Below are 6,756 nucleotides of genomic sequence, written 5' to 3' on the forward strand. Positions count from 1 at the left end.
GTAAGCGAGAAGGGCCCTGGGAGACTCCCTTGTACCACACATTTTTCATAGCTAACATGCCATATCAATACACATGTTCAGAGACAACTGAAATCTCTATTTGAGGGCAGAAGGGCAAAGCTGATACTGGCTTAGATGCAGCAAGGTGTTGCCATGGCTGTTGTGTACAGCCTGGGTCTAAGTGGCCCCACACAACCTGTCCTCTGGGAGGAGGTATGTGCTGCTGCCCTCTGTTTCCTATTTATTCAGCTTACCCCAAGGTTTATCTCTGAAAGGATAAAACAGCCCTACAAGCTCTGGGTCCAGCAGCACAGGATGCAGCTATACAAACATCAGATTACAAAGGGATCTTTCTACTATCACTCCCTCTTTCTCTACCCAATGCCCCTGCCTTACTCTCCTGCTTTCTGAATTGCCTTTTACCCCTGAAAATAAAGAATGAAAGGGTGTAACTTAAGTGACTGCACCCTTGGGTCTGCACCCACCTGTGGGCTGCATCCTTGCCATGTCTCCAGGGATGTCTACTGTATTGCAGGCCAGTTCCTTAGCCTGTAATGGATTTATTTTTGTGTACCAGGTCTCAGCACTGTCCTGGAAAGGTAATAAAGGAGTTATGATTTTAATAGGATGTGGACAAGCATCACTGACAAGCATCTAGGGAAGGAATGCTTCAACCCAGACAGAGTCCTCCCCCCCAAGCAGTTTGGGGCTGGAAGCAGTGTGGGGCTGAGCATTTTAAGGGCCTCTGAACTGCTAAAGCTGACTTGTACCCGAGCTCTGCCTCTGTTGTATTAAGATGGCACATGTAAATAAAAGGGCTGTTATGCCTTATTGAGTTTGGACTAAAGCAAGGCACTCCTGCTCCACTTCAGATGGGGATTCACTTGGATTATCCAGCCTTGCCCAATGGTGTCTCGGGGTGAGTAAGGATGGGTCTGGGTACAAAGAACAAAATGTTGCCCCTTGGTTGTTCCGCCTCCTCTTCCTGGACTTAACATGGCTCACTATGCTGTATGTCTACCCCAGGAGCTAGAGTAGGGAGGGACTGGGTTTGGAGGAGCTCAAGTCACCTCTTGCCTCACTGGCCCTTGAGGTCACACTTCTGACAGCAGGTTTCCTCTGTCTCAGAAGAAGGAGTAGACTGAGGTCTCTCCTTGTGCTGTCTCAGGGTCAAGTCAGAGCAATTATATTCCTGAACACTGAGACTGAAGGTGAACACTTCCCAAAGGGTGGCTGAGTTTATTTCTGGGCTCTAAGCCAAGACTGGAGCCTACAGCCCTGCAAAACAGACCAAGGTCCTAGGGCCACTTAAACCCCATACGGGAGGCATGTTTACCATAAATTGCTGGAACAGTGTGTGTCCTAGTGCCTTCTTCACACCCTCCTCCACAAAGGGAAATGTGTGGACAAAATACTGCAACAGAACAGAGAGTTGGTGTGAAGGGAGGTGTGTGAGTGTGTATCTATAGGGTAGAGCTGCATGGATGGTGTGGCTCCAGATAATCTTTGTCACTCACCAGTAAGTTGCTAGGCCACCTCTTTGCACACTGGTGCTACTGGTGGCACTTCATGAACACAGCAGAGGCACTTGTGGGTCTCTGGTCCAGCCTTACCTTGCTCCTCCCTGCCCTCCCACAGCACCAGTTCCCACTTTCATTGACAAGAGGAGGGAGGGTGTTTCAGTGAAATGGCTCCAGCGCAGTAGTTGCCAGGGAGTTCACCTGCTCTGTGGTTGGTGCCTGCTCTCAGAAAGGGTGCCCTGACCCTCTGCATTACTAGGTACATTTGTAAACCATTTTTACCCCTGAGCAGCCTGGTTCTTGGACATCACTCTACTGATAGCATGGTACTTCCCTATGGCTGTTATGTAGGCAGAGCTGTGCTGACACAGGCCAAAATGCTTTACCCAGCACCAGCAGGACAAATAGCTTATTTATAATTCTGTGCTAGTGTCTTGCTCCACGCAAATTGTCTTGATTAGCTCCTTAGCTCTGTCCATGCTTGCTGCTCACAGCAAGTCTGGAGGTAGAACAGAGGTGTGAGGGCCAACATTGGCTTCCCAGCAATGTATTCGTGGTGGGTGGCAGGAGGGAGGCAGACAGGAGGGGGAAAAGCAGCTCTTTCCAGAAGGAAGTGTCGCTTCTGCTCTTGGAATAAGCCTGTGTGTGCTGTGTTTAGCAAAATCCCCACAGTGTAGGGAGCCTTTTTGCTCAGGTGCTCTGAGAGCAGACCCTATGCTACAACATCCACCTCTACGTATCACCATGCTCACCTGTAGGGAGATGCTGGCATGTCTCTGGCTGGCCATATGGTCCAGGTTTCCTGCAGCAACAATCAGGCCATGTACCACTCGCAGCTGGATCAGCTCATTAGCCACTTCTGCTGACTCCTTGGCTAATTCACTGCAATGAGATAGGTGATCAGTCCCTACTCTGCATGGGGGAAGAAGCTCAAAATAAATTGAGGATGGGTCTCTTGGTGCAATCCCACTAGAAAATGATGTGATCCTGCCCCAGTGGCACCAACAGACAGGAGAATCTTAAACAATAAATGTTTGGTTGTGTATGGATTAGCAATTATTTAACAAGTGGGCTTGCTGATAAACAATTGATTAATGATTACCAGGACCTTCCTGGGGTGTGTTGAAGCCTAGCAAGTTTTTTGTATGATCATAAAGAACCCAGGACTTCACCACCATTACTTCTGCGAGGAAGACACTCCAGTATGGCTCCTTACCCACAAAGGGCGTTCTGTCTGCTGCTTTTGCAGGAAAAGTGTTCTCATAGCACTATCTTGTGGACACTGCAGGAAATTCATACTGAACGAACAAACTAACACAAATGGTTGAATTTCATTAAGGATTCTGCAGTCAATTGTAGGCACTAGACTCTTCTGTTGGGTGGCTCATGTTAAACAAGGGTGTTTCACTGCTTGCTGTGGCTCCTTGTGTGGAGAACACAGTGGCCTTGAACAACACGGCACCCTTCAGCCCTGCACTGTGGCAGGTCACACACATTGCTTCCAGGTCCAGCCATAACGGGGACACTGTGACAGCATGCAGGGCCAGAGCAGATGGGATTCCACAGCTCCCTGTAAATAAAACTTCAAGCCAGCTCCAGTGTCAGTTGTCTGAGGGTCTGAGCACTGTGATCTGCAAGGCAGAGACCCTGCCTCATTCTTGAACACATCCCTTCTCTGCACAGCCGAGTACTGGAGACTCACCAGAGCTGGAGTGCACAGACAGAGAGCAGTGCCAGAGGTGAGTGGGTGAACAGTCCCTGGGAGGAAAACATCCCAGTCCTTTCCTACCCAAAAGAAGCCGCTGTACTCTAAGGCCTCTTTTATGCTCCTGTGCATTTTGCTCCAGAGTTTCTTACCCAATGGCTTTTGCAGCAGCTGCCTGCTGAATATACACCAGCACGGGTTTCCTCAGGCAAAGAGAGGTTGGGTCTGCACGAGGAAAATGAGGAAAGTGAGAATGATGTTTTGAAACACTTCTAAGATGTAAGAAGGGAGCGGAGGTGGAATTACACCATTAGCATGAAAGGAGGATGTTGTTTTTTTCAGGAAATACACCTTAGGGAAACCCTGTGGCTACTTATCGTACATAGTACCCTGCAACAACCTGTATGAATGATGCTTACAGCAGCACAGGCACAGCATTGTCGGGGGGTTACCTGGCCCAGATCTGTCCTAATGAAATATAACAAGGGCAAGTGTAGAGTCTTGTGTCTGGGCAGGAACCACCCCAGGTTCCAGTATAAGTTGGGGAACGAGCTGTTGGAGAGCAGCGTAGGGGAAAGGGACCTGGGGGTCCTGGGGACAGCAGGGTGACCATGAGCCAGCACTGGGCCCTTGTGGCCAGGAAGGCCAATGGTACCTGAGGTGGGTTAGAAGGGGGTGGTCAGTAGGTCAGAGAGGTTCTCCTGCCCCTCTGCTCTGCCCTGGGGAGACCACACCTGGAATATTGTGTCCAGTTCTGGCCCCTCAGTTCCAGAAGGACAGGGAACTGCTGGAGAGAGTCCAGCGCAGGGCAACAAAGATGCTGAAGGGAGTGGAGCATCTCCCGTGTGAGGAAAGGCTGAGGGAGCTGGGGCTCTTTAGCTTGGAAGAGGCTGAGGGGTGACCTCATTAATGTTTACAAATATATAAAGAGTGAGTGTCAGGAGGGTGGAGCCAGGCTCTTCTCGGTGACAGCCAATGGTAGGACAAGGGGTAATGGGCTCAAACTGGAACACAAGAAGTTCCACTTAAATTTAAGAAGAAACTTCTTCTCAGTGAGGGTGCCAGAGCCTGGCCCAGGCTGCCCAGGGAGGTTGTGGAGTCTCCTTCTCTGCAGACATTCAAACCCGCCTGGACACCTTCCTGTGGAACCTCAGCTGGGTGTTCCTGCTCCATGGGGGGATTGCACTCGATGAGCTTTCCAGGTCCCTTCCGATCCCCAATATTCTGTGATTCCTGCCGCGGGGGTCTCCTCACCAGCGCCTCCGCGCAGGGCCCAGGGCCCGCATCCCGCCGCGGGGCCGGACGGTCCCCGCACGGTGGCCCGTGTTCGGGGGCGGAGCCGTATCAGCATGCGACTTCCTTGTGTTTTGGCTGATTTGCATACCCAGGGTGCACCGCGGCCCGGCGGCGCAGCCCCCGTAGAGGTTTCCGCCACTCCGGCGAGGCAGCTTGGCTCCCGTGAGGGGTCGTACCCGTGTGCGCTAGCGGGGAGCGGGGCCGGGGCGGCGGAGGATCGAACGGGCGGGGAGGACGGGGGTCGCCGTGTGCTGCGTGGGGACAATGGGAGGGCGGTGTGTCCGCGGGGAGAGACGTCGTTATACTCTGGTTTCTCTTCAGATCGTATAAATCTTTCGCCTTTTACTAAAGATTTCCGTGGAGAGGAACAGGTACGAGTGTCGATCAATTCTTTGAGGCTCTACTTCGGTAGAGCTATCCCTTCATTGGTTTAAAAACAGATCTAAGAAAATCAAATGGACGTTCGCAGGTATGGGAAATAACAGTGTGACAACGCTGTAGCGGTAACAGCGGAAAAGGGGACAGCTGCCCCCGGGGGTGTCACATGCCATATGACGTCATACCCAGCAATAAAACCCGGGGGCGCGGCCGCTAGTGAGGGGTGGCTTGGCATCGCTCGGTGCTGAGCAATTGTTTCCATTTGTGTCACGTTGCCTTAGGTTCTATTTTCTTTTCGCTTTTATAGCTCTTTTTGTTACAATTTTGTAGCAGATTGTTACTGTTTGGTTGCAGTTATTAAACATTTTGTATCTCGACCTACGAGTTTCTCACTTTTACTGTTCCGATTCTCCGCCCGTCCCCTGGGGGTGGGCGATGAGGGAGCAGCCGTGTGGTGCTCGGTTGCAGGTTGGGGTTAAACCCCGACAGGGAGCCGCAAGCAGTGCTCGGGCTGGGGGGAGAGGCGATCCGCTGCGGGACCGGCCCCGGGACCGGCGGCAACGCTGGCGCGCTCCGCTCTCCGGTGCCGCCGCCTCATTAGCGTGCGGCTGTTTTGCATACCCAGGGTGCACCGCGGCAGCACGGGCACCGTCACGGCTCCGCTCTCCGCCGCCGGTCCGAGCTGTTGCGATTTGCGCGGCTTTTGCCTCACGGTGGGGTCGGGCCGGGGGCGGCGGTGCCGAAGGGACCGGTGCTGAGGGGAGCGGTGGGGCCGGGGTCTGTCGCCGTGACTGGTGGGGCGTGGGACAGGCGGGCGGTGTGGCGGGCGTCCCAGCACCGCCATACTCTGGTTTCTCTTCAGATCGTATAAATCTTTCGCCTTTTACTAAAGATTTCCGTGGAGAGGAACAAGTACGAGTGTCGATGAAATTTTTGAGGCTCCATTTCGGTGGAGCTATCCCTTCATTGGTTAAAAATAGATCATAAAACCTAGATAAGGGATGTGGAAACACACCAGTGCAGCGATTGAGAGCAACGCACACTAGGACACAAACAGAGATGCGAGCACAGGCAGAGATCTTGTTCAGAAAGGAGCAGAAAGTATAGAGGCTGTGATAACCAGCCTGCTGCCTTCTTCATTAGCAATTGACAATTTATAGTATATAGAGATGCAGGCCTAGACTAAGATGTTATATAAGATGTTTTTCCAATAATTGTTATTAAAAACACACCACGCTTACGTTTGTTTTAGTTACATTCCCGCCCATTCGCAGACCAGGCTCAAGGACATTCGCACATCCCATGCACTTGGGGCGGTCATCCAGCCCCAGATAGCATTCTCATGAATCTGGGCTATAACTTTTCACAGTTGCGAGAAACGTACTTCAGCACAATCTATCCAAGGCCTTTTATATTTTGCTGTGCTCTAATCATGTTAGCATTATTTCTTTGACCGTCCAGATGGTCACGTTAGTATTGATCCTCCTTTATCATCCCGGTGGCTGGAGCTGCACATCTTGTTTCCCCACACATCAGCGCATTTTGTTGCCGCTGTGCACCTATGCCAGCTTCCCCCGTGACTCAGCCGCACGGCAGCGCTGGATATTCCGGCATTCCCGCACCTCATCGCGGCCGGGGTCTCCCACAGCCCGCCGCGGGCCGGGGCCGCCGCCAGTCCCGCCCTGCCCCAGCCACCATCACTTGGCACCGAACTACAACTCCCGGCATGCCCCGGGTCGCGGCGCGCCTTCCCCACCTCCTGGGAGCCGTAGGGCACGCCGGGAGCTGTAGGCGCAGAGCACGCTGGGAGTTGTAGTCCCCCCGCCGGTGTTTCCCGGTAGGCCCCGCGGCACGCCG

At 52.7% G+C, this 6,756-nt stretch overlaps 2 non-coding genes across 2 annotated transcripts; both read left to right on the top strand.

The window, feature by feature from the left end:
• The first annotated feature begins 4,822 nt into the window (after window positions 1-4,822).
• Window positions 4,823-4,937, top strand: LOC139828338 (U5 spliceosomal RNA). The gene has a single exon (XR_011739845.1). It is a non-coding gene; the product is annotated as a U5 spliceosomal RNA (small nuclear RNA).
• An 804-nt stretch (window positions 4,938-5,741) lies between these two features.
• LOC136104169 (U5 spliceosomal RNA) lies at window positions 5,742-5,856 on the top strand. The gene has a single exon (XR_010651728.2). It is a non-coding gene; the product is annotated as a U5 spliceosomal RNA (small nuclear RNA).
• The last annotated feature ends 900 nt before the right edge of the window (window positions 5,857-6,756 follow it).

This window comes from Patagioenas fasciata, chromosome 6, assembly GCF_037038585.1.
Source record: "Patagioenas fasciata isolate bPatFas1 chromosome 6, bPatFas1.hap1, whole genome shotgun sequence".
NCBI classification, from domain to species: domain Eukaryota; kingdom Metazoa; phylum Chordata; class Aves; order Columbiformes; family Columbidae; genus Patagioenas; species Patagioenas fasciata.